We start from the raw sequence: 25,038 nt of genomic DNA on the forward strand, positions 1-25,038 counted from the left end.
CTTTATAAATGATATAGGGACTGGGATCAAAAGTAATATTTCTGTCTTTGCAGATGACACCAAGCTATGCAGTGGAATAACGTCCTTACAGGATGTCTCCAATTTACAAGCCGACCTCAATGCACTGTCTAATTGGGCGACAATGTGCCAGATGAGGTTTAATGTTGATAAATGTAAAGTTATGCACTTGAGGGCTAAGAATATGCATGCATCATACATGCTAGAGGGAGTACAACTGGGGGAATCCGTGGTGGAGAAGGATCTGGGGGTTTTGGTAGATCATAAGCTCAATAATAGCATGCAATGCCAAGCTGCGGTTTCCAAAGCGAGCAAAGTCCTTTCTTGTATTAAGAGAGGTTTGGACTCTAGAGAGAGAGATATAATTTTGCCCCTCTACAAATCATTAGTAAGACCTCATCTGGAATATGCAGTTCAGTTTTGGGCACCAGTTCTCAAAAAGGATATCGGGGAACTGGAGAAAGTGCAGAGAAGGGCAACCAAACTGATAAGAAGCATGGAGGAGCTCAGCTATGAGGAAAAATTAGAGGAACTGAATTTATTCACTCTTGAGAAGAGGAGAATAAGGGGGATATGATCAACATGTTCAAATATATAAGGGGTCCATATAGTGATCTTGGTGTTGAGTTATTCTCTTTACGGTCAACCCAGAGGATAGGGGGGCACTCTTTACATCTAGAGAAAAAGAGATTTCATCTCCAAATATGCAAAGGTTTCTTCACAGTAATGGCCCGTACACACGGTCGGATTTTCCAATGGAAAATGTCCGATCGGAGCGTGTTGTCGGAAATTCCGACCGCGTGTGGGCTCCATCGGACATTTTCCATCGGATTTTCCGACACACAAAGTTGGAGAGCAGGAGATAAAATTTTCCGACAACAAAATCCGATCGCTTCAATTCCGACCGTGTGTGGCCTGTTCCGACGCACAAAGTGCCACGCATGCTCAGAAGAAATTCCGGCACGGAACAGCTTGTTCTGGTAAACCTAGCGTTCGCAATGGATACAGCACTTTCGTCACGCTGCAATGTTAAAAATGGTTTAATACAGCGCAATCTCTTCTTCTTTATAATGTGACAAGAATATAGTAGTTTTGCTGCTCATATTCACACACACTTCTCACAAACTTATTTCATTACTATTTATCGGGATTCCCTCAATATATTTTGATTTCTCACATCTGACAACAATTTTTTATTTATTTATTTTTTTTATTGGTTTTAATGTAGATTCTTTTTTTGTGTTTGTATTTTTTTGAAGGGTGTTTTTTTTTGGGGGGATTTTGATTTGTACTCCCGAAAATGTTTGTGTGTGTTTTTTGTGTCAAGTTCCCACAACACCATTGATATGTTGTTCTATTTAATCTGTAGGAGATTGTTTGGTGTTGTTGTCCCTTGTTAATTTCACATTTTATGTTAGAAATGTACCTGAATCGTCACCAACAAACTGTCCTTTTTGGATGAAAACACACACAGGAGAGTATACTTTCCCTAAAAAATTTTTATTAAGGGTTCACAACTAAACAAAGAGGGAGGCAACGCTGGAGAAACTGCAGAAGTGGGGGAAGCCTTGGACCCCCAGGGCAGACATCAACTATTTCAAAGCAAAATTAGTGGCCTGAGGAGTCCTTATCTAAGGGAGGGCAGTCTGGTCCAGAAGTCCCAGAGATCCGGAAAGCAGCAGATGACATCTGTGTCCCCAGGCTGTGGTCATACGAGAGACTGCATCTTCTGTCAGACCAGACTGAACCCAGGGCAATCACTCTCAGGTCTTCTTTCCACGCTTCCTTCCACGCAGTGGCTGTGGTGGGGGAGTTGTGGCAGCAGGAGGAGGAGAATGGTCCAACTCAACCACGTCGGTCTTGGGTGTTAGTTCCCCACTCACCCCCTTACGTAGGACTTTATACAGAAGGTCCTCACAGAGCTTGCGTTGACCCTCCTGCATGCCCTGCAGTTTGGTGGCAGCCATGCAGGCAAAGGCCTCTTCAGGAGTGGGTAAAGCTCGTAGGGACGCCGAAGCCTCCTGAATCAGCCTGAAGGCAGAATACTGCACGGGACTCGGAGTCGTCTTCCTGGCTCTTTTATATGGAAGGCGGGGGGGAGGATCTTCCTGTGTATGAAAAAGGGACATAGTTTTAGTATTTTATTCATCAATCACACACAATTTTCACCTCCTGACTGTTGCAAATTGAATGTTAACAAATATAACAGACTAGCATTCTGAGCCCAGCATTTTTCATTCTTGTCCCAATTATTTTTGACCACTACTGTCTATTGATATGTAAAACACTTTTTTCAATCAGCAATTAGTGATCAATAATAACATCTAGTAAACATCATTTATTTATTGACCAGAAATCTGTAGAAGAATGCTATACCTGACTCCAGCTGGGCTCCTCCATTTCTTCCTGGCTGGTAGGCCCAGGTTGGACATCGGAAGCCTCAGCTGGGGTGGAAGGAAGCGTGGAAGGAAGAGTGGAGAGGGATTCCCTGACTTCAGTGTGGTCTGACAGAAATCGCAGTCTCTCATAGTACCACAGCCTGGGGACATAAACGTCATCTGCTGCAGCTCCGGATCTCTGGGAATCTGTGACCTTCTTGCACTCCCTAAGATACGTGCTCCTCAGGCCACCAATTTTGGCTTTTAAATAAGGGATGGTTGCTGTGGGGACCACCGGCGTCACCAACTCCAGCAGTTTCTCCAGCGCTGCCTGCCTCTTTTGTTTTTGGTTATAGTGGGGGTGTCTCACTTGCCACAGACAGGGCAGCTCCCTGTATTTGTCAATGAACAGGGGGAGGAAATTGTGGTCGTTGAACCCATCCATTTTCTCTGCAAGACACAACACAAGACAAACCCTAATGTCAGGCCAAACTCCCCTAATCTTGTTACAATATAGGCTTCCATTTCGAAGCAGTATAGGCCCAAGTTTAGATCCTACCTTCGTTATCACGATCGGCGCCTCCGATGCTCCTTCCTCCTCTCACAGATCGTACGTAAGACGCACGCGCGTTACGCTTTATACACACTGCGCATGCGTGTAACTCCGCCCGCCCCTGACGTTCTTTCTATTCTATTCCCCGCCCCTTTTCGTTCGGCGCAGTGGGGGAAGAGCACATGGTGGAGACACAGCATGATCTCGCTAATTGTAGCAACGATGAGGAGGAGGAGGAAAGGCCGGATCCGGACACGTCCCGATCCAGAAGGAGATTTAAGGACTCAAATATGTCCTTTGGGGAGATGTTGGAGATGGTGGACATCCTGAAGAGGGCCGACTATGACGGAAAGTATGGGCCTTACCCCAACCCCAATGTCAGAAAGGTCAAGATCATGGCGAAAGTGGTCAGGAGTCTGCACTGGAATTTCGGGGAACAACGATCTAAAGATCAGCTCAGGAAACGGTGGTCGGACCTCAAATTACGAGAACATGAGCAGTACAGAAAGATCCGGAGAGTGCTGCAAAAAAGTGAGTAGTTGTGCTGTGTTCCTATTCTTTATGTTTATTATGTTCGTGCTGCTCCATGTGCTTTTATGAACTGTTGTACAGTTTAAAATGGCAACTTTCATGTTCATGGGCACATTATTCGTTCGTATCAAACATTTTTCTTTCGGACTCTAAAAAACCATTGTTTATGCCATATGCATTTGGCCACCATTTTTATGCCCTATACTTGTCTTAAAAGAATTGGGTTGTGTAGATGGCTTTGTTACTAGAATGAAATGCAAACTAGATTCTGTGTAAGGAGAGGACACTCAGCAGCTGTTTTCACATCTGGACACTGGAGCACTAGTGTGGGACCCCAGAACACCTTTTTTTTTAGGGGACCCACACAGGTGCTCCAGTGTATACTATAGGGGGGGCTACATCTGTGAATCTTGTACCAAACAGGTAAAGTATTGCAGCTTGACAAAGGACACTGAAAATGCTACATTTTGGAACTCTGCTAAAATTGACAATTGTACCTCACTTCCAAGCAATGTTTCCTATTTCTAGTTCTGCCATCAAATATCTGTGTGCTAATTATACCATATTTTTGACATAGGGGAGAAAAGACTTGGAGGACACCCCTCATCCGAGGAGACCAGAGCCCCCCCCTCTGGAAGAAGGTGAAATCCCCCCAACACAATCTGAGCAGGAGGAAGAAGACGTGGTGGAACTAGTCACCACAACAGGTGAGTGTCTGCGACCACAGGCTCAGGTAAGAGATGGATGGCGGCATATTTTTGAGACCTAATTTATTTTGGGGTTCCTCTCTTTTTAGGTGATCATGATGTTGTGGATCCAGATCCTTTCACATCCGAAAGTGCCCAGATCCTGATCGGGGAGATCATGGGGTGTAATTTACAATTGGAAATCATCAAGAAAAACATCAATGATGAAAATCTTTAAACAGTACCATTTGAAAGTATACAGGCAGGCCCTTTCACTACATGCTTTGGGTAATTCATCCATACATCTGACCACAAAAGAGGTGGGTATAGTGTGTATGGGTTTGGCAAAGTCAGCAAATAGATGATTGAGGATAGAGAATTGGGATCAGCTGACTTAGCAGTTGGGGGAGGGAGAGTTACTAAAAATTATTTGGGGACACCACCAAAAAAAAGCCTCTGCCACTCTGCCTGAAGTTAAAGCAAAAATAACATTTCTAAACATTTTAGGGGGTGTTTGGGGTAAAACACTACTATGGAGCAGAAAAAATACATTGTTAAGTGACTACATGAGGTGAATATAGGACCAGGAGACACCATGCTGGGGAGGTTATTGAAGGGCAAATATGTATGAAGGACCTAAAATAATAATTACATAAAAATCAAGCATGCATGAGAACAAAGGGGACATTCACAGCATATTACAATCATGGTAATTAGGGAATGAGGAAAGAAATACAATATATTAGCAAACATTCAATACAATAAAATGTGATATTAAAGGATAAAAATATTACCTTCATATACTCCTTCTGCAGGACCTGAATGATGGCAGAAAAGGTCTCTGGGATAATGATCCCCAGAGCCTGGGGGGAGATGCCTGTCGAGAACTTTAAGTCCTGCAGACTTCTCCCTGTCGCCAAATACCGCAGGGTAGCGACCAACCTCTGCTCCAGAGTGAAGGCTTGCTTCATGCAGGTATCCTGCCTGCTAATATAAGGGGTCAGCGAAGCCAACAGACGGTGAAACACGGGGTCCGTCATCCTGAGAAAGTTCCTGAAATCATCAGGATTATTCTCACGGATCTCACGGAGCAAAGGCATATGAGAGAACTGGTCACGCTGAAGCAACCAATTCTTGGTCCATGAACTCCTCCCCACCCTGTTCATGGACTGGACTTGTGTCAAGGTCAGGACCCCAACACCAAGCCCCCGCACAGCACGAACTCTACAAGGAGTACGCATACGCAACATGGCTAGAAAATGGTCGGCTGCTCAGAACGAAGTAACAGAACGCACTGAAGAACAGCAAGGCCTGTGAAGAGCGACCTGAAAAACAGTAATGAATGAACAAGAATACAATGACTAATTAAAGTCACGCGGAACTTGCTTGCACGCACTGAAGAGCAGATACAAACCCACAAGCACAAACTGAACGGCAGAAAACGATCTGAAAGCCACGAGTCTGAAAAAGCGCGAATCGTCTCTCACCAAACTTTTACCAACACGAGATTAGCAAAAGGAGCCCAAAGGGTGCCGCGCTTGGTTCTGAACCGGCCTTTTCTAGTCTCGTCGTACGTGGTGTATGTGACCGCGTGGTTGGCGATCGGAAATTCCGACAACTTTGTGCGACCGTGTGTAGACAAAACAAGTTTGAGCCAACATCCGTCGGAAAAAATCCTAGGATTTTGTTGTCGGAATGTCCGAACAAAGTCCGACCGTGTGTACGGGGCATAAGAGCTGTGAACATGTGGAATAGACTCCCGACAGAGGTTGTTCTGGCCAGCTCAGTAGATCGCTTTAAGAAAGGCCTGGATACTTTCCTAAATGTACATAATATAACTGGGTACTAACATTTATAGGTAAAGTTGATCCAGGGAAAATCCGATTGCCACTTGGGGGATCAGGAATGAATTTTTTCCCCTGCTGTAGCAAATTGGAGCATGCTCTGCTGGGGTTTTTTGCCTTCCTCTGGATCAACTGAGGGTATACAATTGGGTATATTGGATTGTACGATATTTTTTATTTTATTTATTTATTGTTTTTAAGGTTGAACTGGATGGACTTGTGTCTTTTTTCAACCTGACTAACTATGTAACTATGTAACTATGTAACTCCAAATGTATTTCCATCATCAACCGAGTTCACAATGCTAAAACCCATCTTTCTCTTAAGCTTATTTTGCAACAAATCATCTCCTTCCCTGATTTCATTTCTAATTCGATAATATATTTTTTTCATTCTAAACATCAAACATAACTGGAATATAATGAATAACATAATAATAATAAAAAGAATAACTATAGGATGTGATAAAATATTTCCTGCTGCTGAGGTTTTTGAAGTTTTTTTCCCAAATTGATACACTGTTACTGAATTTTTTCCACCAATTACTTCCTGAGTAATTGACCATTGATGAGATATCTCTTGCAAATTACCTTGTTCATGTTTAAACAATATTTCTGCATTCTGAAGTTCCTTAGCCAAAGCTATCAATAAACCTTTATCCTTATGAATTACATTTGCCCATTCTTCCCAAGGAAATTCATCTATCTGAGATATATTATATTGTACGGGAAGAGCACTTATATTTTTCATAAGTATATTTGTTAAATTTGTTCTAAACCCATTAATACTTATTGCTACAATGTCTCCTTCTATACAATACAAGCCTTGATTTAGGTTTTCTGTATTTGTACAAGAAGAGAAAAAAGTTTTAACCCTTTGGAAACAAACCTTCTTTTTATCTACATGAGTAATTAATTCAGAAATTGTTTCAACTTTTTCTATTCTTGCTGAACATAATGTATGATTATGATAACAAGAATGAAAAATACTTTTGTCTTGATTAGGTAAACAGATAACTTTAGACTGAAATTGTAAACATGATGACAAATCTAATTGTTCTAATTCAGAATTTTCATTGTTAAATGCAAAATCTGTATAATGTAATTTATAGTACAATAATTGTGTATTGCTGACGGGTAATCCCAAGACAGTGATTGGAACCAAAATTTGTTCTTGTCCTGCTATTGGAATCATAGAAGAACTATAACAAACATCCTGTTTACATCATATCCATTTATTTACCCATAAATCTGTATGATTTATAGCATATACATATAATCTGGGTAAATTCTGTAAAAGAGGGGTTATTCCACTCTGAAATGCTTGTGTAATTATTTTAAAATTAGTGGAATATTCAGTCTTGATCTCTAAACATGCTCTGGCAATATGAGAATGTTGTTCACTTAACATTAAATCAAGAGTAATATTTTGAAGATGTAAAATAGATGGACCCATTATATTAGCAGTTTTAACCACTTCAATACCCGCGTATAGTCATATGACGTCCACAGATGGGATCTCCCATCCTGGGTGGACGTCATATGACGTCCTGGGATTCCCGGCCGTCTAGGGGGCGCGCGCGCGCCGCTGGGAGCGTGCACCCGCCGCGTTCCTCGGGACCCAATGCGTGTGCCCGGTGGCTGCGATGTCCGCTGGGCACCCGCGATTGCCCGTTAACCGGGCCGGCATGTGGATCTGTGTGTGTAAACACACAGATCCACAGCCTGTCAGCTCTGAGGAGAGCGATCTGTGTTCCCAGAACGGAGGAACACTGATCGGTCTCCTCCCCTAGTGCGTCCCCTCCCTCTTCAGTTAGAATCATTCCCTAGGAAACATACTTAACCTCTCCCCGCCCCCTAGTGGTTAACCCCTTCACTGCCTGTCACATTTACACAGTAATCAATGCAATTTTATAGCATTGATCGCTGTATAAAAGTGATTGGTCCCAAAAATGTGTCAAAAGTGTCCAATGTGTCCGCCATAATGTCGCAGTCACCAAAAAAAATCGCGATCGCCGCTAAAAAAATAAAAAAAATTTTTTTTTTTTTTAAAATGCCATAAATCTATCCCGTATTTTGTAGACGCTATAACTTTTGCGCAAACCAATCAATATATGCTTATTGCAATTTTTTTTTACCAAAAATATGTACAAGAATACGTATCGGCCAAAACTGAGGAAAAAATGTGTTTTTTAAAAAAAAAAATTGGGATATTTATTATAGCAAAAAGTAAAAAATATTGTGTTTTTTTCAAAATTCTCGCTCTTCTTTTGTTTATAGCACAAAAAATAAAAACCGCAGAGGCGATCAAATACCACCAAAAAAAAGCTCTATTTGTGGTGAAAAAAGGACGTCAATTTTTTTTGGGTACAACATCGCACGACCGCGCAATTGACGTTTAAAGTGCGACAGCGCTGAAAACTAAAAATTGGCCAGGGAAGGAAGGGGGTGAAATTGCCCTGTATTGAACCGGTTAATAACCATATTTTCTAAAATTTCATTTAAATTTCTCTGTATTTTAATCCCGTTACTACCCACTAAACCAGCTGTCTCAAGATCAGACTTTAAAGTATTAATATCCATACTATTTGTTATACTCCCAATTGTGCCAATCCCTCCTAAAATACCTTCAACAATACCACGCTTATTTCTGAAATGATTTCTACTATTAATTCCAAACCATCTTTCAATACCCAATTCCATATTAACCAAATGTCCTTGACATTGTGGAAACCTTGTAGAAATTTTCCATTCTGAAACATTAAAGTTCCACAATATAATGACAAACTTTCCCTCTCTCAAAAGAGTTCTGGATTCGCCGAGACACTTTTCTTATCAACACATGGAGTTTTCCTAGGAGACATTACAACAACATTTGCCTTCACACATTTCACCGGATAATTTCCTATTGATATGCAACATTCATATATACCAGTATCATTCAAAGATACTCTCATTTGTTGAAAAACAAATGTATTATTGATCCAATTCACACTACCAAAAATTCCTTTATGAATTATCATAGTAGAACTGTGAAGAAAACTTCCCAAAAATGTATCGTTCCTTTTCTAAGTTACCAATGAATCTTGAGGTACATATATTTCTGTTTTACATATGAAATGCAAACTATCTTTATCTTCAACAATTTTTAAAGATTGTGATTGTGGGAAAATATTAATTTCTGGAATAATCATGTTGACCACAGAAATACTAACTTTAACCCTTATTTGTGTTAATTGTCTTGTTCCTTTAAAATCCCATGTTCTTACAACGTCCCCTTTTTCATCTCCAATTATATTTAAATGTTCTGGATCTAATATTTTTACAAAACTTTGCAAAAGGTAATAAAATTGATCTAAGGGATAAAATACTTTCCCAGATCTTGACATAGTATTAGTAACATCTCCAGACCAAATTGTTGAGTCATTACCCTTTAAGTATATAGCCCAGAAACTCCTCAACAATATATTACATTCAAAAGTTCCAGTTTTGTTGTTTAGTCTATAAGATCCCTGCATTTTAACAAAATTTGTTTTAGATTCTATTTTAACGTTGACTTCGATATTATTGCTATGAATGAAATACAATTGCAGACAGCAATCATATCCCTGTCCTACGCAAACATATCCATACAAATCTTCAGCTGTATTAATATCAACGTATCTAAAATTATATTCTGTCATTTGTATTACTATCAATGTCTTTATGACTTTTGTCATCTATATTGATATCAGTGTCTAGATCTCTTTTGTCTCTGAATAATGTAATGACTTTATTGTGTAAATCTTCAATCCTGTTAACCTCTGCATAGCTGGAACAGTTTGTGATATATTTTACCACAGATAAAATTGTCACTAGGGAAAAGATGAATCCTGTGATGATGATAAATCTTCTCTATTTAACACTTTCTTTTGTTGAACTGACATCTTTCTTCTTTTTTTGGAATCCATGATTCCTCCAGGTTAATGAAATATAATTCATTCCTAGGAAAAATAAAAGCAGCATCATTTATCTCAGAATATTAAATTTGTTATACCCACATTTTTATTTATACATACTTTTTCACTAAATTGAAAAGTCCTTGAACTAGTACCATTACCCCTTGAACATCCAAGATGTCAAATGGACCTTCCCAATTACTTTGCCATAGTCCACTTCTCCTTAAAACTTTAGTTTCTCCTGTGACGTGTATCTCACCACCTCTGGGTGTGACCTTACAGGTGGCAACTCTTTGATCACCATATTTCTTTCTGTATAAACTTATGCTAACAGCATCTAATTTTTGATTTAAATAAATCTTTCTGTTCTTAATTATCAATCTTGATAAAATGTTTATCTTGAATAAAAGATAATTTTGGTTTTAATAATAAAATAACAAAATGTTACAAGAATCAGATATGTGTGTGTGGATGTAACACCAGTTCTCATGCTGTGTATGTGTCTTGTGTATACTGGAGTGAATGTCTGTTGCAGCATCTGCTGAAGTGCATGTCTGCCCAATAAAACTCTGTTACCAGCATTCTACTCCTAAAAAAACAAACCCCCTCCTTTTCTTATTCAGAAAGGTTCATTTCTGTCTTGTAGTCCCACAGATGCAGGCTCTCAATGAGTAGTATTCCCCCACTCCTTTTTAAAAAGGTGGGTGTCACTTCACTCTCAAATTCCTAAGGGTGGGGCTATGAGCTATGTGAGTAACCATTTAACTTATACAATACAAGTTTCTTTAAATATCTAAAACGAATACTACATATCAGTATATATACAAATTGTCTCTTAATAATCTCCTAAACAAGGAATATTGTAAAATAAAGAAATTATGATCTTTTAACTCAAACTTAAAATGTGTGGAGGGACCATTTTTTCATACAAGTAACTGCATGTGACAGAATTCTGTTTAAATTGTCCTGTATCATCTATAACCAAAACACTGTTGTGCAAAAGGAGCACAAAATACTAAAAAAGATACAATGCATGTTAATGTGATACAATATCATTTTCTGAATGATATTCAATACATTCTAAATAACATCCTAGTATCCCTTCTCAAATCACAAGCACTGCAGTACAATACACTTCAGAGGGACACTAACAATCATTGCTGTGTATTGCCAACAAAAGTTCATTGTGAAACACAAGTGACAAAGTAATTTCTTCCTGTCATTAATTCAAATGAAGAATACTTTGTAACTGAAAAAACTGTACCTACAAGCTGTGAATGATATGATACATGAAATATCTGTTCTATTCCCAAGATTTTACACATTGCCTGCGTGATTTTACCTATAAAATGGAATCCTCTGCCACTACTGAGGTTTGCTGGTATACCCAAACTAGAAAAACATGATTAATCAACATCCTAGCAATAATTAAAATATCTTTGTACATAGATTAGACAAGATTTAATTACTCTGTCTACTGTCTTTTCCATTTTGTCCCAATAGAATTTCTCTTTAAGAATTTCAAGCAATTTTTGCTTACCAATGTGATCTAAACTGTCATAGTTAAATTTAGTGAATTCCACCTGTAGGTGTTGTGGTACATTAAAATATAGGAAATCCGTCTAAGTCATGATATTAGATCCAGTTTTCATAAAAAAATATAGATCTTATACCATCCGATGAGAACTTAAAAGATTGATTCACCTTTTAATTCTCTGAAAACGAAGGAAAATCTTATATTTGTTTTTTCCACAACAAAATTTTGTCCATATTCAGGTTGAAATCACTAATTCACCATACAAATCTGCATCCTTTGCTAATTGAGTACAAAGCTGTTAATTACCCCCTGTTCAGGTGAACTAAACCTCTCAATGTTCCATCTGAACAAAACAAAAAATTAATAAAAAATTAATAATCCAAAGAATTATCCTTGAAAATACTAAAAATATATCAAATAAAAACCAAATCTCTGAACCTCAAATCATAACCTTATTATCCATAGCAAAGAAACAATAACCAGAAAATCCTTACCATCCATGCAGTTAATTTAATCACAGTGTTATATGGTACATAATGATACCTTTCCTTTCTTAATGAACTATTTGCAGTTTGCAATCTTTGCATTTGGGTCTTAAAAGGGAAATTAGTTTGATTATTATGGCCTCTATACCTCAAATTACTACACCAGCGCACAGAATACACTTCATAGCGTCTTGGCATCGTTTTCGGATAATACAACCTCTTTTGTATATCATTATTATTAGCCATCACACAAAGCCTAGCTATGTGACCCTCTCTTTTGCAAACTAAACATTTAAGAATTGTTTTTTTTTTGCATATACCTTTCTTTGAGTATATGGCGATGAAAATTTTCATTTCTGTTGAATATTACTATTATTCAAATCAACAGACTGCACACTTTCATTGTCTGAGGAAATATTAACCTCCTCAAATGTCTCCACTGTGTCAACTCCATAATCAGCATCATTAACCCTCGCCTCTGACTTTGTCACGTGTTCATAAGCTAAACACTGAGCATGTGCAGAAGACTGAGCTTCTAATAATTGCATTTTAAGCAAACTTATAACATCCTCTTGTTCAATTTCTTTCTGAGTTAAAAAAGTAATACAGCTTTCTTTTTCTTTAAATGATTCCAATAGTGCATTCATTTTATGTTCCAATTCACCTTTCTCAATCAATAATTGTTCAATATGTAAATTCTCCTGTGTTTGTGCAATTTCTGTTACACTTTGCCTTTGTTTTCCTGGCATATCAAAAACCATTGCATTGAAAACTGTAACTAGCTTCATTACATTACTTAATTTTCTCTTAGATTTAGCTAATGAAAATCTATTCTTCTCAATTTCATTATTTGCCTGTAGGCATTGATTATACATTGATTGCCATAACTCAGTGTCTGAAATATGACTGGCTAGACCTTCAAATTCTAAATTACTTTTTTCGGCTATCACATTAATAAAATTCATATTTTGGTACTCACCGAATATAAAACGTTTCCGTTTTCCTCTGGACTCTAATTAAACCGTCTGTCAAGACTTCTGTATATCCAAAATTTTCTGGTCTTCACAATAATCAATCATCAATCGAGCGATTCTAGGTTCTTTTAATGTTTTGCAAAGTATTTCTGTTCATCACTTTTCCCCTCTGATCAACAGAAGAAAGTGGAAAAAACTTCTTTCTGGCGATTGAAACTGGCTGGCATTCGCCAATGTAATAAATAGCTTAATATTGTATAAAAAGCTTTCAATAATGATGATTGATCGTGAGACAAATTATGTCTGAGTCAGCTTAAATGAAACTGTGTATTTTATTGTACACACATAAACTTGGAAAATACTTACAAAAATAGTACATTCATATTCAGAATTAGTGTTATTTCATATATGCAAAAAATGTTCAAGTATAGTTCATTTGTTTCAAGGATCTGAAAAGAGTTGTTTTTCCTTTGTCTTGGCTTTTTAACCACTAGGCGTCCGCGCTATAGCCGAAAGACGGCTACAGCGCGGACTCCAATTGCCGGGAGGGCGTCCCTGGACGTCCTCCTGTTCACTTCCGCAATGCGCGCTCCCGGGAGCGCGCATCGGGGAAATTCTGCTCTGGCCGTGTCCCTTGGACACAGCCAGTCACAGATCGCCGTAAACAGCCAATCACAGCGGCCATTTACAGCGCGATCCGAGCTTCCAATGAGAGTTGATCTCAAATGTAAACATATGAGATCATCTCTCATTGCCGGCTTTCTCTCCTCACACAGAGACCGTGTGTGAGGAGAGAGAGCGATCTGTCATTACTGTGAGTTGCCGAGCCTTCAGTGAAACACCCTACAGTGCCCATACAGTGCCCATACAGTGCCACATCAGTGCCACAGTGCTTCCATCTGTCATCAGTGCCATCTGTCAGTGCCATCTGTCGTTAGTGCCACCTGTCAGTGTCACTTGCCACATCAGTGCCACCTGTCAGTGTCACCTGCCACATCAGTGCCACCTGTCAGTGTCACCTGCCACATCAGTGTCACCTGTCAGTGTCACCTGCCACATCAGTGTCACCTGTCACATCAGTGTCACCTGTCACATCAGTGCCACCTGCCACATCAGTGCCACCTGTCAGTGTCACCTGCCACGTATCAGTGCCACGTATCAGTGCCACGTATCAGTGCCATCTGTCGTCAGTGCCACCTGTCTGTCACCTGCCACATCAGTGTCATCAGTGTCACCAGTGTCACCTACCACATCAGTGTCACGTATCAGTGCCATCTATCACCAGTGCAATCTGCCAGTGTCACGTGTCATCAGTGCCACATATCTGCCATTTTTCATCACTATGTCACAAAGAGTATATTCAGCCGAAGAGGCATATAATATTCTTGCGGCCAACGAGAGCAACGGGGAGCTCTCTGCTTCAGATTCCTATTCAGATTCTGAGTCTGACGTGGACTACGAGCCTGTCCTTAGCAGTGGTACACTGACAGCCTCAGAGGAGGATGAGAGTCCACCCGCCAGATGAAGACGTACTGGTGAGGATGCAGTGCCATCCACCAGCACCGCAATGCCATCCACTATCACCACAATGCCATCCACTATCACTGCAATGCCATCCACCAGCACCGCAGTGCCATCCACCAGCACCGCAGTACAGTAGGTGACCGCGATATTGTGTCAATCTCGCCGCACTTCCCGGCGAGATTTGACACCTACGAGCCCCGTCGCAGGAGCCAGCGCCGAGATGGCTCACTCATCGGGAAAGGAAAACTTTGTTTTCCTTCCCCGATGAGTGACAGGCAGTGCTGACAGCTGTCTGGTATGAATCCTGAGGCGGGAACACCGCGCCAAATTTTAAATGAAAAAACCGGCGTGGGTTCCCCCCTCGGGGCATACCAGGCCCTTAGGTCTGGCATGGCTTGTAAGGAGAACCCCCTATGCCGAAAAATCGGCGTGGGGTCCCCCCCAAATCCATACCAGACCCTTATCCGAGCACGCAGCCCGGCCGGCCAGGAAAGGGGGTGGGGACGAGCGAGCACCCCCCCTCCTGAGCCGTACCAGGCCGCATGCCCTCAACATGGGGAGGTGGGTGCCTTGGGGGAGGGGGGGCACTCTGTGGGCCCCCCACCCCAAAGCACCTTGTCCCCATGTTGATGAGGACAAGGGCCTCTTCCCGACAACCCTGGCCGTTGGTTGTCGGGGTCTGCGGGCGGGGGGCTTATCGGAATCCGGGAGCCCCCCTTAATAAGGGGGCCCCCAGATCCCGGCCCCCCACCCTGTGTGAATGAGTTTGGGGTACATGGTACCCCTACCCATTCACCTAGGGAAAAGTGTCAATATAAAAAAAAACACAGTACACAGGTTTTAAGAGTAATTTATTAATCAGCTCCGGGGTCTTCTTCCGACTTCTCCCAGAGTTCGGCCTCTTCTCCCGGGCCCCGCCGCTATCTTCTTCCAGCTCTATTGCCAGCGAGGGGCCCGGTCTGCTGCCGCTGTCTTGCCACCGCTGTCTCTGCCCAACAATACATAGCAAGTAACCCAACGTCCTATTATGCCCGTCCCTACGAATGGAGAGCCCTAACAGTGGAGGAGTTTTTTTAATTCAGTACTTTTTTTATTCTTTTCATAGCAGTACAAGTTATACATTTCTCCATACATTTTATTCCAGATACATAATCTTGCTTCTAACATTCACCCGCCCCAAAAAAATAAAATAAATAAATAAATAAAAAAAAAAAAAAACTAAAAAAGAAGGGGGCAAAACCCAACGACAACAAAAATAGATTTCCTCCCCCTGCTGTATCTCTCCCCCCCCCCGCGACCCCAAAAGCCCCCCCCCCATCCTCCCATCCTCTACCCAGACCCAACATTGTCCCTCTCCCATATTGATTCATCTTTTATTTTCATTGTCCCAGGCCTCTACCCAGCTTTTCCAGATGGCGTCAAATTTATCTTGGCTCCCTCTATGTGTATAAATAAATTCCTCCTTTATTATGGCTTCTTTTATTTGTGTTCTCCATTCTTCGACCGTTGGGGGGTATTTAGATATCCACTTCTGAGCAATTAGCTTTCGTGCCTGAAACAAGCCTCTCGTCATTGCGGTATGGGTATGTTTTGAAATATTTGGTTCCTCCACTATATTTAATAAACATAAATTTGGATCTAGTGAAATTTCTATACCCAATGCGCTATTTATGTTTTTAATTATATCCTGCCAGTAACGATGGAGTTTGGGGCATTTCCACAACATGTGTATTAGATTAGCCGGTGCACCACTGCATCGGGGGCATAAGGGGGATTCCCTGCGTTTCCATTTAAATAGTTTTTCGGGGGTGTAGTATGATCTATGTGTAATAAAAAGTTGTGTTAATTTTTGAGTAGCTGACAGAGATACCTTTGGGATCGCAGACAAGACCTCCGACCACTGAGCGTCAGTCAGTGCTCCCAGGTCTCGTTCCCACTGCGACCTGGCCGGTACCACTATAGTTTCCTTAAATTTACACTGCAATATCTCATATATTTCAGAGATAAGTCCCTTCTTTTGATCCCTTTTCTTCAACAATATTGTTATTTTAGAGACATTAAGCTTAAATACAGATATACGGGCCTGGACATGAAAAGCATGTCTAAGCTGGAGATACTGAAAGAACCTCTGTCTTGGAATCCCGAATTCCTCAGATATTTGCGCAAATGATTTTATCTTATCGTTCCAAAACAGTTGTTCCACATGTCTCAGCCCCTGAGTTTGCCAAAGCCCAAATCCCTCCAATCTCTGCACTTCCTCATAATTTGCGTTATTCCATATTGGTGTATAGGAAGTATAACCTGTAATGTTAGTAATCTTTTTTATTGCTAGCCATACCTTACTGAATAGCTCACCTGTCATGAATTTCTTATCTTTTTGAAAGGTTTTTGTCTCTAGTAGGGACATCAGTGAATATCCCTTACCCAGTGGAAGTAATAACCCCTGTATGGGATCATTCTCATCTACCTCTGTCCAGCCAAAAAATTGCTGGGTTTGTGAAGCCAAAAAATAATTTTTTGGATGTGAGTCCCCCCTCATCTTTAGCCAGCATTAAGGTTGTTAATTTAATACGTGCATATTTTTTCTTCCAAATGAGTTCGCGAAAGAGCGATTCTATCCTTTTAAACCAAAATGCGGCTATCCACATCGGGCAATTATGAAAAATGTACAATAATTGTGGGGCCCAGATCATCTTTATAAGATTGGCTCTGCCAATCACAGTTAGTGGGAGTTTGCACCAGGTCCGACATTTATCTTTAAGCCTAGTCAATAGTGGTCTAAGATTAAGGTCCACATAGTCCCCCACTTTTCGAGTTACCTGGATCCCTAAATACTTAATTTTATATTTTATTTGAATTTGTTTTGCACAGTCTGGTAATGAAATTTTGGCTTTATGTAGTGGCATCAATACCGACTTCTCCCAGTTGATGCGAAACCCAGGAAAATGTCCAAATGCAGATACAAGTGCCATGAGTTCCTCTAAGGATTTTGTGGGGTCGCTCAGAAAGATTAAGGCATCATCTGCATATAAGGATATTTTGTCCTCTCTTCCTGCACGTCGGAATCCCTCTATCCCCGAAGACTGTCTAACTGCGGCGGCCAATGGTTCCACCGCCAATGCAAACAGCAACGGGGATAGAGGGCAGCCTTGTCTAGTTCCCCGGGATAACGGGAAAGCTGGTGACATAGTGCCATTGATACGCAGCCTTGCCCTAGGGTCTTTATATAATAATTTTAGCCAGGTTATAAAGCCTGGATCTATACCAAAGGCAATCAATACCATCCATAGATACTCCCATTCTACCATGTCAAATGCCTTCTGGGCATCCAATGACAGAATGGCACCAGCTCCCCCGTTGTCCATTGGCAATTGCAGATTCAAAAAGAGCCTGCGAATATTTGTTGCTGCTGATCTGGAGGGGATGAAACCTGTTTGGTCCCTATGGATCAAAGTATCAATATGTCTGGATAACCTATTTGCCAAGACCTTAGCTAGTATTTTAACATCAGATGTAAGGAGAGATATTGGGCGATAAGAACCGGGCTTTAGTGGATCTTTATCCGGTTTTAGAATTATGATTATTATTGTTTCCATCATCGATTTAGGGAGTTCCCGTGTGACATATGCTTCATTGAGTACTTCGAGGAGTTCTGGGATCAGGATCTGACCGTATAGTTTATATATCTCCACGGGGAGTCCATCCATCCCTGGAGCTTTGTTGTTTAGAATTTTTTTGGGCCTCACATTCTGTATAGGACTAACCAAAAAAAATGTATTACGTTCCTATTGGTCTACCCTCCCCATCCACCACATGCCCATCTTTTCCTCTGTAATGCCCAGAACCAGGTATCTCATGATTATGAGATTCCTACACTACAATGACAATACCCAGTGCCCTCCCCGAAATGACCCACATTTTGACAAGCTATATAAAATTCGCCCACTACTAAAATATTTTTCTGATATCTTCCCCCAGTTATTTACCCCAGACCAGCACATATGTGTGGATGAGTCCCTGGTCAAATTTAGTGGCAGATTGGGCATAAAACAATTTATTCCCACCAAAAGGGCCCGCTATGGGGTGAAAATGTATAAATTATGCGACCGAGCTACAGGATATACCTATGCCTTCATGGTATACGAAGGGAAGGACACCCAGCTACATCCCCCTAATTGCCCAGAATATATCGGATCGAGTGGGAAAGTCGTTTGGGAACTCATAAACCCACTCCTGGAAAAAGGCTACCATCTATATGTGGACAATTTTTATTCTAGTCTGCCCCTGTTCCGAAATCTTCACAGACAGAAGACTCCAGCATGTGGCACCATAAGGAAGAACCGGAAGGGCTTTCCTCAAAGCCTTGTGAACAAAAAGCTAAGAAGAGGGGAAATGGCGAGCTTGAGGAATGAGGAAATTCTGGCTGTGAAGTGGAGGGACAGAAGGGACGTCTACGTGCTTTCATCAATCCACAATAACACCATCGTGGAGATAACCAGGAGGAATGGGGTAATCCAAAAGCCCACATGCATCTTTGAATACAACAAGTATATGGGGGGTGTCGACTTCAACGACCAGATGCTCGAACCCTATCTTGCCACCAGAAGAACATACCAGTGGTATAAAAAGTTTTGATATATTTGTTCAATTTGGCCATATATAACAGCTATGTTATTTATCATAAATCCACTGCAAGCCCCAAATCCTTCCTTGGATACCAGGAGGAAATCATCACTGCCCTTATATACCCGAACGGCCCACCAGAAACCATTCGATCCGATGTTATTAGTAGACTGTCCGAACGCCACTTTCCCGAAAAAATCCCCCCCAGACCAACAGGCCAAAAACGGCAGAAAAAATGCCGGGTGTGCACCAAAGGAGGAGTGAGAAGAGACACTACTTTTTATTGTCCCCAATGTCCTTCCCAACCAGGCCTCTGTATAGTTAACTGTTTCCGCCGTTACCATACTTCACTAAATTATTAGTGAAGTATGGTAAACATAACCCTCACTTCCTGCCATTTACCTTCACACCCCTTATGCCTCTGCTTGCTCTGTAACTGACCCTGGCTTGTTTTTCGACCACGCTTCTGCCTACCGATTCTGTTTATATCTCTGCCTGATCTGGAACTGACCCTGGCTTGTTTTTTGACCACGCTTCTGCCTACCGATTCTGTTCATACCTCTGCCTGATCTGGAACTGACCCTGGACTGTTTGACCATCCTTTTTGCCTGCCTCTTGGACTGATCTTGTACCCTGCTACTGGGCTAGTGGGATTCATAACACAGGGGTCTCACATATGTGAGGGGCTCCAGAATTGTTTTTCTGGATGAAGAAAACATTTTTTTTGTTTTCTCATTCCTAGATTAGGGTCTGGAGACTCGGAGGCTTCAAAGAGATTTGGGTGGGAGAAGCCTCTACCCCTGTCCCCATTCTGTCCTGAACGAGGCCCTACTTCTGCCTGCTGCCTGTAGGACCTATGCCATCATGCCTCTGCCTGTCGCATGAACTGACCACACCACATGGATGGACCATGTTCCTGCCTACTACCAGGATCAATATTTTGGCACTGCTGACAATCTCTGCCTGCACTGACCCTGGACTGTATATGGACAGTATCCCTGCCTGCTGCCTGTACTGACTATGGACAGTGTTCCTGTCTGTTGCCTGGACAATTGCGTTCGCTTTTGCTGACCAAGTCCCTGCCTGCTGCCTGGACCAGTGCTATCCTCCTGTGGACAACTGTGCTACTAAAACCACAGGTAATCTTTTTTTTACCCTTTGCTCAGCAGAATGTATTTTGGGGTGTAATTCTTGGTATGTGCATGCTATGTGTCCCTAGAACACCTGACGGTGTTCCTTGTATGTGGCCAGGCTGTGTAAAAGTCTTACACATGTGGTATCGCTATACTCAGGAGGAGTAGCAGAATGTATTTTGAGGTGTCATTTTTGCTATGTACATGCTATGTGTTGGAAATAGCTTATAAATGGACAACTTTGTGTAGAAAAAAATGCGTTTTCATTTTTTTCCACATTTTCCAAAAACTTCTGGAAAAAAATGAACCGTTCAAAAGACTCATTATGCCTCATAGATTATACGTTGGGGTGTTAGCTTTCCAAAATGGGGTCATTTTGTGGGCGTTTCCATTGTCCTGGTGCTCCAGGGCCTTCAAAAGTGTAATAGGTGAGTGAGAAATGAGATGTGTAATTTATGCTCCTAAAACCCTTGAAGGTGCTATTTCAGTATTGTGCCCCCGTATGTGGCCAGGCTGTGTAAAAGTCTTACACATGTGGTATCACTATACTCAGGAGGAGTAGCAGAATGTATTTTGAGGTGTCATTTTTGCTATGTACATGCTATGTGTTGGAAATAGCTTATAAATGGACAACTTTGTGTAAAAAAAAAATGCGTTTTCATTTTTTTCCACATTTTCCAAAAACTTCTGGAAAAAAATGAACCGTTCAAAAGACTCATTATGCCTCATAGATTATACGTTGGGGTGTTAGCTTTCCAAAATGGGGTCATTTTGTGGGCGTTTCCATTATCCTGGTGCTCCAGGGCCTTCAAAAGTGTAATAGGTGGGTGAGAAATGAGATGTGTAATTTATGCTCCTAAAACCCTTGAAGGTGCTATTTCAGTATTTGGCCCCTGTATGTGGCCAGGCTGTGTAAAAGTCTTACACATGTGGTATCGCTATACTCAGGAGGAGTAGCAGAATGTATTTTGAGGTGTCATTTTTGCTATGTACATGCTATGTGTTGGAAATAGCTTATAAATGGACAACTTTGTGTAGAAAAAAATGCGTTTTCATTTTTTTCCACATTTTCCAAAAACTTCTGGAAAAAAATGAACCGTTCAAAAGACTCATTATGCCTCATAGATTATACGTTGGGGTGTTAGCTTTCCAAAATGGGGTCATTTTGTGGGTGTTTCCATTGTCCTGGTGCTCCAGGGCCTTCAAAAGTGTAATAGGTGGGTGAGAAATGGGATGTGTAATTTATGCTCCTAAAACCCTTGAAGGTGCTATTTCAGTATTGTGCCCCTGTATGTGGCCAGGCTGTGTAAAAGTCTTACACATGTGGTATCGCTATACTCAGGAGGAGTAGCAGAATGTATTTTGAGGTGTCATTTTTGCTATGTACATGCTATGTGTTGGAAATAGCTTATAAATGGACAACTTTGTGTAAAAAAAAATGCGTTTTCATTTTTTTCCACATTTTCCAAAAACTTCTGGAAAAAAATGAACCGTTCAAAAGACTCATTATGCCTCATAGATTATACGTTGGGGTATTAGCTTTCCAAAATGGGGTCATTTTGTGGGCGTTTCCATTGTCCTGGTGCTCCAGGGCCTTCAAAAGTGTAATAGGTGGGTGAGAAATGAGATGTGTAATTTATGCTCCTAAAACCCTTGAAGGTGCTATTTCAGTATTGTGCCCCTGTATGTGGCCAGGCTGTGTAAAAGTCTTACACATGTGGTATCGCTATACTCAGGAGGAGTAGCAGAATGTATTTTGAGGTGTCATTTTTGCTATGTACATGCTATGTGTTGGAAATAGCTTATAAATGGACAACTTTGTGTAAAAAAAAATGCGTTTTCATTTTTTTCCACATTTTCCAAAAACTTCTGGAAAAAAATGAACCGTTCAAAAGACTCATTATGCCTCATAGATTATACGTTGGGGTGTTAGCTTTCCAAAATGGGGTCATTTTGTGGGCGTTTCCATTGTCCTGGTGCTCCAGGGCCTTCAAAAGTGTAATAGGTGGGTGAGAAATGAGATGTGTAATTTACGCTCCTAAAACCCTTGAAGGTGCTATTTCAGTATTGTGCCCCTGTATGTGGCCAGGCTGTGTAAAAGTCTTACACATGTGGTATCGCTATACTCAGGAGGAGTAGCAGAATGTATTTTGAGGTGTCATTTTTGCTATGTACATGCTATGTGTTGGAAATAGCTTATAAATGGACAACTTTGTGTAGAAAAAAATGTGTTTTCATTTTTTTCCACATTTTCCAAAAACTTCTGGAAAAAAATGAACCGTTAAAAAGACTCATTATGCCTCATAGATTATACGTTGGGGTGTTAGCTTTCCAAAATGGGGTCATTTTGTGGGTGTTTCCATTGTCCTGGTGCTCCAGGGCCTTCAAAAGTGTAATAGGTGGGTGAGAAATGAGATGTGTAATTTATGCTCCTAAAACCCTTGAAGGTGCTATTTCAGTATTGTGCCCCTGTATGTGGCCAGGCTGTGTAAAAGTCTTACACATGTGGTATCGCTATACTCAGGAGGAGTAGCAGAATGTATTTTGAGGTGTCATTTTTGCTATGTACATGCTATGTGTTGGAAATAGCTTATAAATGGACAACTTTGTGTAGAAAAAAATGCGTTTTCATTTTTTTCCACATTTTCCAAAAACTTCTGGAAAAAAATGAACCGTTCAAAAGACTCATTATGCCTCATAGATTAAACGTTGGGGTGTTAGCTTTCCAAAATGGGGTCATTTTGTGGGCGTTTCCATTGTCCTGGTGCTCCAGGGCCTTCAAAAGTGTAATAGGTGGGTGAGAAATGAGATGTGTAATTTATGCTCCTAAAACCCTTGAAGGTGCTATTTCAGTATTGTGCCCCTGTATGTGGCCAGGCTGTGTAAAAGTCTTACACATGTGGTATCGCTATACTCAGGAGGAGTAGCAGAATGTATTTTGAGGTGTCATTTTTGCTATGTACATGCTATGTGTTGGAAGTAGCTTATAAATGGACAACTTTGTGTAAAAAAAAAATGCGTTTTCATTTTTTTCCACATTTTCCAAAAACTTCTGGAAAAAAAATGAACCGTTCAAAAGACTCATTATGCCTCATAGATTATACGTTGGGGTGTTAGCTTTCCAAAATGGGGTCATTTTGTGGGCGTTTTCATTGTCCTGGTGCTCCAGGGCCTTCAAAAGTGTAATAGGTAGTTAACAAGTTAGATGTGTCATTTATGCTCATAGAACACTTGATGGTGCTCCCTGCATGTTGGGCCTCTCTATGTGGCTAGGCTGTGAAAAAGTCCCACACATGTGGTATCGCCATACTTAGAAGGAGTAGCAGAATGTATTTTGGGGCGTCATTTGTGGTATACACATGCCATGTGAGAGAAATAACCAATTACAATGACAATTTTATGGGAGGAAAAAAAAAAAAAATCTTCATTTTGCAAAGAATTGTGGGAAAAAATGACAACATCAAAAACCTCACCATGCATCTTACTGAATACCTTGGAATGTCTACTTTCAAAAAAGGGGTCATTTGGGGGGTATTTGTACTGTCCTGACTTGTTCAGTTCACAAGAAATGAGATAGGCCACCAGTACATCAGGTGTGATCAATTTTTTATGATTTGCACCACAACTTGTAGACTCTATAACTTTCACACAGACCAAATAATATCCACTAATTTTGGTTATTTTTACCAAAGATATGTAGCAGTATAAATTGTGGCCAAAATTTATGAAGAAAAATTAATAATTTGCAAAATTTTATCACAAAAACGAAGAAAAATGCGTTTTTTTTCTAAATTTTCGGTCTTTTTTCATTTATAGCGCAAAAAATAAAAAGCCCAGAGGTGATCAAATACCACCAAAAGAAAGCTCTATTTGTATGAAAAAAAGGACACAAAATTCATTTGGGTACAGTATTACATGACTGAGTAATTGTCATTCAAAGTGTGAGAGCGCTGAAAGCTGAAAATCTGGTCACGAAGGGGGTTTAAGTGCCCAGTTGTCAAGTGGTTAAAGATGGCTGATTAACTTCTTGTGTCCTGGAAGAAATTGTGTATGCATAGAAGAGAGAGCTGTGTATCTTGAAGAGGGAGATGTGTGAAGCTTGGAAGCGGGAAGTAGCAAGATAAAGAAAGCTATATTGCTTCTGCTTATATGAACTCAGGCTTTTCAAATTCGCGCCCAAACACAAATCCCTCCCATACACTCCCCTTTTTCCTCCTTCCTTAGAGTGGGGCTAACAGAGAGCAACATCTGGTTCTTCTTACATAAACCTTCTCTTCATGAAACAGGATATGTGTGAGAGAGATGTTCAGACTACACATCAGACCACTTAAAACAAAAACATCTTTCAAACAGCATATACGATTAGGTACCCCAGTTGAAGTCCCCGAGGATGAAACGTGTCGGGTCTGATATGCCTGCTTAGCCACTTTTTAAGCGCTTTTTATACAGTCTGTTTTTATCCTGGTCCTGTTGATGTCAGTACCTGAATTTATTTTTACCTCATTAAATTTTGGATGAAGCGGATTCACACTATGTGGAGGATTTTTTTCATTTTTTTCCCTGAGGGATACACACCTTATTGATCGACTTAAAGGGTATATACCAGCGTTTACCCACCTGAACTGGCGGGATTTCCAGAGTATAAGATGACGATCTGGCCGGCTGGTGAGTAGTTGCTGTCACGCCTCGCCAGACCAAGATCAGGTTCCACTTCTATCTTCTCTGAGCAGCTGTCCCTTAGATGATCTTTGAGACAAGCCTATCTGACTCGCAGCCTGTGGTTAGTGAGTCCACCTCCTCTGGTAAGGGTATTTT

The sequence above is a fragment of the Aquarana catesbeiana genome, linkage group LG03 (assembly GCF_042186555.1).
Source record: "Aquarana catesbeiana isolate 2022-GZ linkage group LG03, ASM4218655v1, whole genome shotgun sequence".
Taxonomy (NCBI): domain Eukaryota; kingdom Metazoa; phylum Chordata; class Amphibia; order Anura; family Ranidae; genus Aquarana; species Aquarana catesbeiana.